Raw genomic sequence first — 9,930 nt, 5'->3', positions numbered from 1 at the left:
CACTCATCAAATTCGGTATTTCGCTCGTCGCTTGTCATTCCTTCCTCAATCCTCTCTCTCTCTCTCTCTCTCTCTCTCTCTCTCTCTCTCTCTCTCTCTCTCTCTCTCTCTCTCTCCCTGTGTGGTAATCAAAGTTTCTGCTGCTGGCACCGGGAAGGGATAGGCAAGTTTACCTGAATGCCATGGTTTAACCTTTTGCTCCTCCCGTCCTCCCGTTGTTGCATTAAATGTCTCGTCATTACAGCTAATGTATTCTCATAACTTTTTTCTATATGTTGCGCTTCTGGTATCAACCTGTGAGCGACGCTATGCACGCACGCACGCAAGCAAGCAAGCAAGCAAGCAAGCACACACACACACACACACACACACACACACACACACACACACACACACACACTGTCGGTCGGTCTCGTCCCCTCGTGTCTGTGGTCGGGCCCCTAGCAGCGGTTCACTACGGGCCCAGCAGAGCATAACACTCCCACAAACAAAACAACAGTCCGTTCCGGTCGTGACTGCGGGGTTTGCGGGAGCCCTTGTAAAACTTTGTTCGTCCGCAGGTCAATGGTTTTCATCCTTACTACGTGACGACTCATGCCCCTCACCCCTCTACACTCCTCACCCCTCTACACCCCTTCATCCCTCACCCCTCTACACCCTCACACCCTTGCTTCTCCCTCTACATCCCTAGCAACGCCGCCACCGCCACTGCTGCCACTGCACCGCCACGTGAAATGCCTGTACCTCCGCACGTTGGTTACTGTAATACATATAGTGATTGATACATAGTCACATACATGCGTGTACACACCATTCACTGTAACATGTACCGTGCGTATTGTGTTGTACATATATTTCGAGCCCCCCAAAAAACAAAACAAATAAAAAATAAAGGATGAAATATAATACAATCTAACTCTCTCTCTCTCTCTCTCTCTCTCTCTCTCTCTCTCTCTCTCTCTCTCTCTCTCTCTCTCTCTCTCTCTCTCTCTCTCTCTCTCTCTCTCTCTCTCACACACACACACACACACACACACACACACACACACACACACACACACACACTATATCCCTGCAATTACCTCACGAGTCTCTCCCTCAGTGTATTACCTAAAGAATTTGTAAATACCTGAACGAGTAGAAAAGAAACACCAAACAAGAAAATGTCTTGAACTTCAAACTCCTGCCTCCTGCCTCAAATTATTTATAAAGTTCAAGTACCGTGGAGCATTGGAAACGTTCCCATTTGTACGGTGTGGTGAGCAGTGTATCGATCGTTCACATTATTTTTGGTCCATTATCACCCATCCATTGCTCTCCTCTGCCGGGGGAGACTCATGTTCCATTGACCTCTTTCAAGCCTCGCCATTACCACGAGTCCCTAGGAACACTTGAGGAAGCCTGGCATGCCTCTTACACTTTACCTTCTGCACCAGGGAGGACAAGAGAACCTTTCCTTTTTATGTCTCTTCCTCGCACACTTCCTCCGCGACTTCCTGGGCCAAGTGGACCACAGCATCGCTGTCTGGATAACCATCGACCTAAGGCTGTTCGAAAAACTTTTCCAATGGGTGGTTCCCTTCCTTAGCGACCAGTTTCAAGGTCCAAAGCCTCCACAAATATAAACTTTATCTGATAAAAGTAAACACACACTAAGCAGCCACGTAAGATCACAAGCAAACGAACGCATTTGTGGAAAAAAAAAAAAAAAACTTCGGTTAGAGTCTATGCTCAAAATAGTCCATGCAAGGTCGGCATCCTTTGGACTAGAAGTTCCGTGGCACAGCAAGAGCACTTGGATTTAGGAAGCTGCAGGGCACACACGAGGGCCGGGCCAAGACAAAACATGGGTCCCCGGCGAGCTGCTGGCCGTGGCCAAGGCGTGCTGCTGGCAGGCTGGTGGAGGGACACGTTTCCCGCCCCCACGCCCTCCTCTTGCTCCCGCTGCCGCTGCATTGGGATGGCGCTGTATTTACTGTTTCAGAAGTCGTGTCCCTTTTATGACTTCTCTTTATAATGTGATAATCTTTATGGTTTGTAATAACGCTGTCGTAAAACTTAAGAGGACATTATTAAACGTATATTTCTTAATCTTGGACCATGACAAATAAAAGCGCTGACTGTAACGCCCTCGCATTTAAACACACACACACACACACACACACACACACACACACACACACACACACACACACACACACACACACACATTACAACAGCAACGTCAACATCCTTTTCCTCAGACATTCTCAAGTCCAGGTTTCATGAAATAAATCTAGAAAATAAAACAGATAAGTAATGGCACACATTCATACACCAGCACAGTGGCACTAAACACGCCCTCTGTCAACACACATTGATTGATAATACTAAACATGACAAACTACACAGGGCAACACAGGTAACCGCCACTGTTTTCCTGGCCACCAGCAACACTACCTGCACACAAGGGTCATGACACCACTACAAACTGATCACTGTGCTCACCCTTATCTGAGCCCCGGCCCGCCCCTCAGGAACAAAGCCGTGCTCCCCTTCCGTACATCATCACAACCCCCGCCGCACTTAACAGGACACTACACACATTTCTCAGGCCAGCCCCAGCCCCACACCAGCACAGGACCCAGCATGCAATCTCAGGTTACAGATAAATTATAATAACAGGATACCATACACTGTATCCTCCATTAACTCTCATATGCTGTTCCCCTGTTGAGTCTCCCGGACCACTTACTGTTACCAAATGCCCAACATTATCACGGACCGCAACAATATGCACTTCCCCTCCTGTGTATTATAATATCCCTTTCATCACAATCACACTCCACGAGAAAACAAAGGAGTTACTGAGCCGTGCAGGGAAGCTCCATCACTCCCAACGCTCACAAACACTGGCATAATGCTCCGCTGCTACACTCATCCTCTCTCTCTCTCTCTCTCTCTCTCTCTCTCTCTCTCTCTCTCTCTCTCTCTCTCTCTCTCTCTCTCTCTCTCTCACTGAGACGCAGCGACGCGAGGAAAAACACATCAGCGTTGTCAAGCAAAGACGTCATTTAACGCGTCGAGGGAAGCTAAGGAGACAAACTGGGAACAGCTGATGAATACTGCACTCACCACCACCAACACTGCAGCAGGCGGCGTGTGTTCACCATTGTAAGAAGCATTTTTCCGCTAAAACTTTGCAAAGGGTATTCACACTACCTGGAACAGAAGAAAAAAAAAGTATTATAGAAATGAGCGGGAATCCAGAAAATACAGTAAGATTATGAATGCGACTGATAAGTGTGTGTGTGTGTGTGTGTGTGTGTGTGTGTGTGTGTGTGTGTGTGTGTGTGTGTGTGTGTGTGTGTGTGTGTGTGTGTGTGTGTGTGTGTGTGTGTGTGTGTGTGTGTGTGTGTGTGTGTTTTGCACGAAAAAAAAATCCACTGGCCAAGGGCTACAAAACAAAACACATAAAAGAAAAGCACCTTGATCGCCGTCCACGAAAAGGCAAAAGGGTAGGAGAGTTTCAAAATTCTGTGTATGATCTTTTTTCTCTATTTCTTTTTTCCCCTTACATGAATAGGAAACTGTCCAAGAGCTGAGCAACAAAATTTACGGAAAAACGCCCTTTACCTGCGGGCCGCTCCCTTAAAAAAGCTGGAAAAAGAGTACCAAAGGAGGTAGTAACTATTTATTTCCTGAAATGTATTAATATTTCTCTTATATGGGAGTTCAATTCATGAGAAGATGGAAAAACAGTATAAAGTGGAGTGTTCCAAATTATACCAGTGAAAGGGATGAAGGAGTGAAGATACAGGTTAAGTCTTCCATGAGAAAGGAGAAAGGCGGAGAGAAATGGGAGGAAAGTTAAAAGCCTTGTGCAGGAGGGCCGCTGATGGAAGGGAGGCATGCAGTTAGCAAGTTCAGAAGAGCGGTAACCACGAAAATACCAGACAGTATGGAAGCCAAAAATACAGAGGACTGTCAGATGCTGAAAACAGTCAATTTGAGAAGAGGACAAATAGCCACGAGCACAAAGGATTCTAAAAGTGCTTTGTGGGCGGATCCCTTCTCCAAAACACACACACACACACACACACACACACACACACACACACACACACACACACACACACACACACACACACACACACACACACACACACACGTACTTATGTCATGTCCAATGCACTATGCATAGATCCAGCATATCTGCAAAGGAGAAACGATAAACAAAAATTCGACATGACTCCCAGCTTCATGAAGAACGACAAGAAGCTGTAATATAGAGTAAAAATCAGCTACAAATATTAATAAGATGTGATGGTGAGGTTTGGGACTCGTAGATAGCGTGAGAGTACCAAGCTTGTAAGACTGCAAAGTGTAGTCATGAAGTTTGTAATAAGTAATTTAGATACTATATGTAAATTAAATAGACTGCAGCGAGTTCATCTGATGAATAATTCAAGTGAGTCTTTTTAACAAATTAAGAAAAGAAATCAACGGTGATGATCAGCATACGAGTACAAGAGAACACGGTATGAGTTGCGGTGAGAAACTTAATGGACAGAAAGAGTGTGTGCAATGCAGCATAACCAAGCATTATTCTATAAAAAAAAAAAAAAAAGAAAAGGAAAAAAAATCACACCAGCAACAACGAATCGGCCTGAAAGAGGAATTGATCTGTAGAAGTATAATTATAAAACTGAAGGTTTTAGCTAAACTCTATTCATGTTATTTTGAGATAACAGATTTAAGGAAAACTGATCAGTGTCAAAATGTCAAACAGTTCATCACTCTTGACTCTAGCAAACGTTTCCACATTTGATGAAGTGTCACGACAAAACATTCATCGACTCCTTTAAGATGATTATCTATAACATTCATGAAACATTCAGCAAGAAATGGAGAGAATGCCAATGAACTGGCCTTTGAGGAACCAATATTTCGATGTGATGGAAGATTCTGAAGTGATGACACCTACGAATATTCCTATTAAAATATATAAAAGAAATTTTCTGAAGGGCAAAGTCAGAATTTTAAGCAGGTATTCTGAGGCCTAGAGTGGCTGCCGTTCTTAGGACCAAGTTAAATGTAAGCAAACTTCTAGGAAGAGGAGCAAGTGAAGTTGATAGACGGAGATGGAAAAGTTTGGCCTGGCAGGGAGACGACTCTGATGACAAGGTAGGATGAGGGTCCATCAACCCCGTAAGTCTCCCAAATGTCAAGGCCAAGAGGGTCCATGTAATGTAATTAGTGCGCATTTAGATGGCAGGCATAATTAAGTCACAGTGTTGTGGTGCAGGAGAGAACATCCACACTCTTCCAGTATTGCAAGATGAGCCAAGCTCGGAGCTAAGGGTTCACTTTAACAAAAGGAAATAGAAAGAATGCCATGTGGATTCAATTGACAATGTCAGGAATGCCACTGATGCCAGTGGTCGCATAGATTGTAAACCTCATGATATTTACCGACACACTATATGTCATTTTTCAAGACGTTATTATTCGCCTGTTATACTAATATCCTAGATCTGATTTATATGTAAATGCAATAAAATAGTTACCAGAACCCATAAACGCGTATCTGGTATGACGGCACTGATCACGTATTTACACGTCTCTTGCGGCGTAAGTACCTTGAAACATATTACTTAGACTTCTACGCAACGAATGATTCACCTGGAAAAATACATGAAGTGTATAAAATATTGCATATGGAAATTGTATTTGGTTTGAAACCGATATTGAAGGAGACGGATCAGTGAGAAGGAATTCCGGCGGAGGTGAGGTAAATATCACACTTATTGCTACTTTGTATGTTGCCTATACATATTTCCAAATATGCAGCTTTGGTTCAAAACTCATGCGATGAGGCCGTAGGCCTAAATCAGGATAATGGCGAGGCCTTCACACACCGACAGAGAGGCAATACTGTCTCTACATTTAGTAACTTTCAACGCGCCAACCTCTTCCAGCAAATGTTCAAGTCTGCTGAATGTCACAAAGTGCCAGTGTACTCGTACACATGAGCGGTGGCTGGCTGCATGTCATCCTCACGGAGTACAACTTTTGACGAGTAGGGAAGGAAAGAATAACTCGTCACAAGACGGAGACCATCATGCTTTGGTTTCCGTTTCCCGATGTTACAACTTCACTCACTCATACCACAGGGCAAAAATGTTTGAAGTGTCATTATCACTGCCGTTGTTATGCTGACAAAGGGGCCACATGAAAGGAGTGCGATATGGCTGGCCAAAACTGAAGACTCAAATTAAATAACTCAGCGTGTGTGTTGGAAGCTCTTATTGATTAAAAAACAAAAATACCTAGCAGCGCGACATTTCTATATTTTCTATTAAAAATATTGAAAAAAATAATGTCCTGTTTGAGCAATGGCTGGCAAGACCTCATCCAAGAATCACGGTACGATGACAACTTCGGCGATATTCTCTCTGAAAACTAACCGGTTTCATATTTCAACCACTTGTCTGGTTTTCATCGTTTAAAATCTCCTTGGATCAACTGCCATTTTGTTTCATGCATTATTTAACTTGCAGCCCACACATCCCACAGAACTAATTTTTGTTCCTTTCCTATTATTTCTATTCTCATATTTCGTGTTTGCTTTACCATCAGTGTTCATGCTTTGCTCTGCTTCATTGAATACCTGCAAACAAACAAGAAACACTTACCTTCCCGTTATTTTACAGCAGTACTTAATTAACGTAATTCCCATATGTAGCAGACACAGCTTCATCCACGCACGTGTCGACAAACCTATTAGGATTATGTCTAAGCTTACTCAGTGCTTTTCCGCCCTATGCTGATGAGTCTTTTCATATGTATTTCTGTCCTAATTGTTAATCCAAGTAATTGTTTCAGTAATCTTGAGGATTTCACGTTCACTCTCAATGGCAATGCTTTATGTGATAATAAAGTAAGCGTATGTTTTTCCGTTCATTACATTTCTAAACTCTCATATAATTTAATATTTCTTTTCTTAATTACTGAACATTTCTTTCCTTAGCCTACAAAAGAGGAGCAATTTTTTACTTTTTTTTTTTTCTTTCAATCGCTGGTACTTTGTGTAAAGTTTGGTCATGACGATACCTTTGTCTCCCGTGGCTGTTCCCAAGGCTGGCTTCCAAGAGTTGGTGATGATCTTTTAATTAGTTAAGACACTGGAGATAAGTCTGTCCAAATTTGACGAGTTAATGACACCATGCTTACTTATTTACTTTTGATCTTTTTCTCTATGCAACAGTATTACTATTATATACCGCAGCAGGTAAGAAAGTCTCTTGAGTCCTGAGTTGGACATTGTGACTTAGATAAGTATAACAGAGAAGTCCATCTTAGGTGTGTGTGTGTGTGTGTGTGTGTGTGTGTGTGTGTGTGTGTGTGTGTGATTGCTTTAGTAAACACCTCAAAAATTTGTAAAAGCTCTTTCCGTTCACTAAATAACAAACACTATGACGATTAGAAAACACAGGAAACTCAATATTTTAGAATTAAAGAAAAAAAAAAAAAAGAGAAAAAAGAATGAGCCGAATAAAAGTTAATGGCACGTACATCACATCTGTCCTGGTGAGCCAGGTCCGTGGAAAGGAAGGGGACTCGTCTGTTTCAGTATGTTTCCCTACACATGATTAAGGCCCATCCCCCTGTCGCCTTGAATATTTGATTTCCCTTCGTCCTCGTACAGAACAATTCAATTACTAAACACTGAATGACGTCTAGCGGTGCAGAGCAGGCCGACCCGCCCCCCCTCGAGTCACCCTCTCACGGGAAAGATTCTCAACCAAATTTTGACACAGCCAGAGTGGATCGAACCGGTTTGGGGAACTCTTGGTATGAAAATGGAAAAAGGCAGTAAAAAAGAAAGAGGGGAGGGGTTTTCGAATCCAGGCTGTGCACGTCACCGACCTCCCCGCTCACAGACAAGCCGCTCTGCACTCCTCTATGCCGTCACTGTATCACGCAGTGGGGAAAAAATCAGAATAAAATAGCAGGAATAAATCGTCAAACTCCATAACTGGGAAATGTACAATAACAGTCTCCATCAAGACAGCATATAGCAGTGCGCGGGAAAAATCGCGGTTAGTTAAGCCACGGATGAAAAATCAATGTTGCTTTCCTCGCTGTCAGCAGCCTTCCTGATGCCACAGCGAGAACGACACTCGGCACATGGCGAGTTTGTGTGGTCGCATGTACCAGGAATTAACTGAATTAACTGGATTCTGCGCCTGTGATCTTTTCAGTGATGCACGTATCTTATCCACTATTAATGGTCCTGCATAGTTAGCGCTGAGCCAAGGTGAATGGTTAACGTGGGGAACGGCGGAGATCGTCTGTCTGCCATAAACAGTTCAGTTACCTGACTGTCCCTCGTTATACACACACAGTGAATAAAACTCCCCAGTCCATGGCTTATGTTACAACAAACGTAATCATATTTTACAATAATGAACAAATGCTTCTCTGCTATATCTTTTCCTCAAGACTTCTATTTTCATGTACTTTGCGTTTTGAGTCACTAAAACCCTCAAATATATCTAGTTTTGCGTCACTTTAATTGCATCAGAAGTAAGCCAGGCTTCCATCAGACACAAGACAGCCTTTCCACTCTGAGTCCCTCTCTGCTACCTTTGTTTACAAGGATCCGAGTAAGTAAAAACTTTTCCGGCGAGTCTGTTTATCACACCCTCTTGGCTATCAGCTTATCTTGTTCTCATGCAGTTCTTTGCACACATAAATAAGGCCGCACGAAACGCATGGAGCAAGACACACACACAAAACACTTAATGTATGCGTGTGTGTGTCAGTTGCTTACTCCCAGCACAACAAAAGGCGCCGGCTGCCGTACTTTCTGTGCTCTCCGGCTCTTAATCTTTGTTTCTCATCTAAATATCGCCCTCGCCCCTCCCGCCTGCCAAGGATTCCCGCCCTCCCTCTGAAAAAGATCACAATTTCCGCAGTCAGTATGCCATTGACAGTGACGGATGAGGCTGGCATAATGCCTCCATCCGCCTCTATACAGTAAATAGGAATGGGAAGAACAGGGACGATTTTCCTGGGAGTGATAGAGGACGCCGCGAGAGAGAGAGAGAGAGAGAGAGAGAGAGAGAGAGAGAGAGAGAGAGAGAGAGAGAGAGAGAGAGAGAGAGAGAGAGAGAGAGAGAGAGAGAGAGAGAGAGAGAGGAGGAGGAGGAGGAGGAGGAGGAGGAGGAGGAGGAGGAGGAGGAGGAGGAGGAGGAGGAGGAGGAGGAGGAGGAGGAGGAGGAGGAGGCGGAGGAGGAGGAGGAGGAGGAGGAGGAGGAGATGAAGGAAGGGAAGGCTGGAGGGCGAGACGAAAGACGGTACAAAGTTTCTTTTTCATGTACTCCTGCCAGCCTCTCTCTCTCTCACCCCACTAATCCTCGGCAGCAGCGTAAGGGCCGCTCGTCTTTGCCTGCTGTTCAGTGTACCGGGTCATTACCATAAGCTGCCATTCATTACAGTGCACGGCAAACATCTTCACAGGAGATACACGTTCCTCACCGCACGCAGCTTAAGTGTACGAGCGCTGATGGTGGGATGATAACGCTTTATAATGTGTTCTTGATAATAACACGTTACAAGACACATCGCGCCGCACCAACCGTTTAGTGTTACTCCGGCGCGTGATGCAGCGACCGTCACCAGGCACAATTTTCTCAGGGATTTGCAATTTCTGGAAGTCTGGTTCAAAAATTTTTACTTCCTACGCCAGCTGTTTGAAAACTTATTGTTTCAGCTTATGTAGCTCAAGATATTTTACCTCCAGGATTTGCAATCTCAAGAGCTGTAGTCTCTGACATAGTAAATTCTGTAATATTTCAAGCGGCTCCAGAAGTGAGATTTTCAGGACAAAGTATTTTGTTCTGAGGATGTCTTCCATCAACTGTCACATCGCTTCTCGAGGGA

At 44.0% G+C, this 9,930-nt stretch overlaps 1 long non-coding RNA gene across 1 annotated transcript in view; it reads right to left on the bottom strand.

Annotated features, from left to right (window-relative positions):
* Positions 1-1,130: 1,130 nt before the first annotated feature.
* The window catches only part of LOC135101119 (uncharacterized), a 14,510-nt gene continuing 5,710 nt past the window's right edge, over positions 1,131-9,930 (bottom strand). Inside the window, exon 2 of the long non-coding RNA XR_010269041.1 lies at positions 1,131-3,201. This is a non-coding gene — a long non-coding RNA (uncharacterized LOC135101119). The remainder of the gene's footprint in view (positions 3,202-9,930) is intronic.

Source organism: Scylla paramamosain, chromosome 6 (assembly GCF_035594125.1).
Source record: "Scylla paramamosain isolate STU-SP2022 chromosome 6, ASM3559412v1, whole genome shotgun sequence".
NCBI lineage: Eukaryota > Metazoa > Arthropoda > Malacostraca > Decapoda > Portunidae > Scylla > Scylla paramamosain.
Note: the sequence above shows the minus strand (reverse complement) of the source record. Positions and strands in the feature narration are given on the sequence as shown.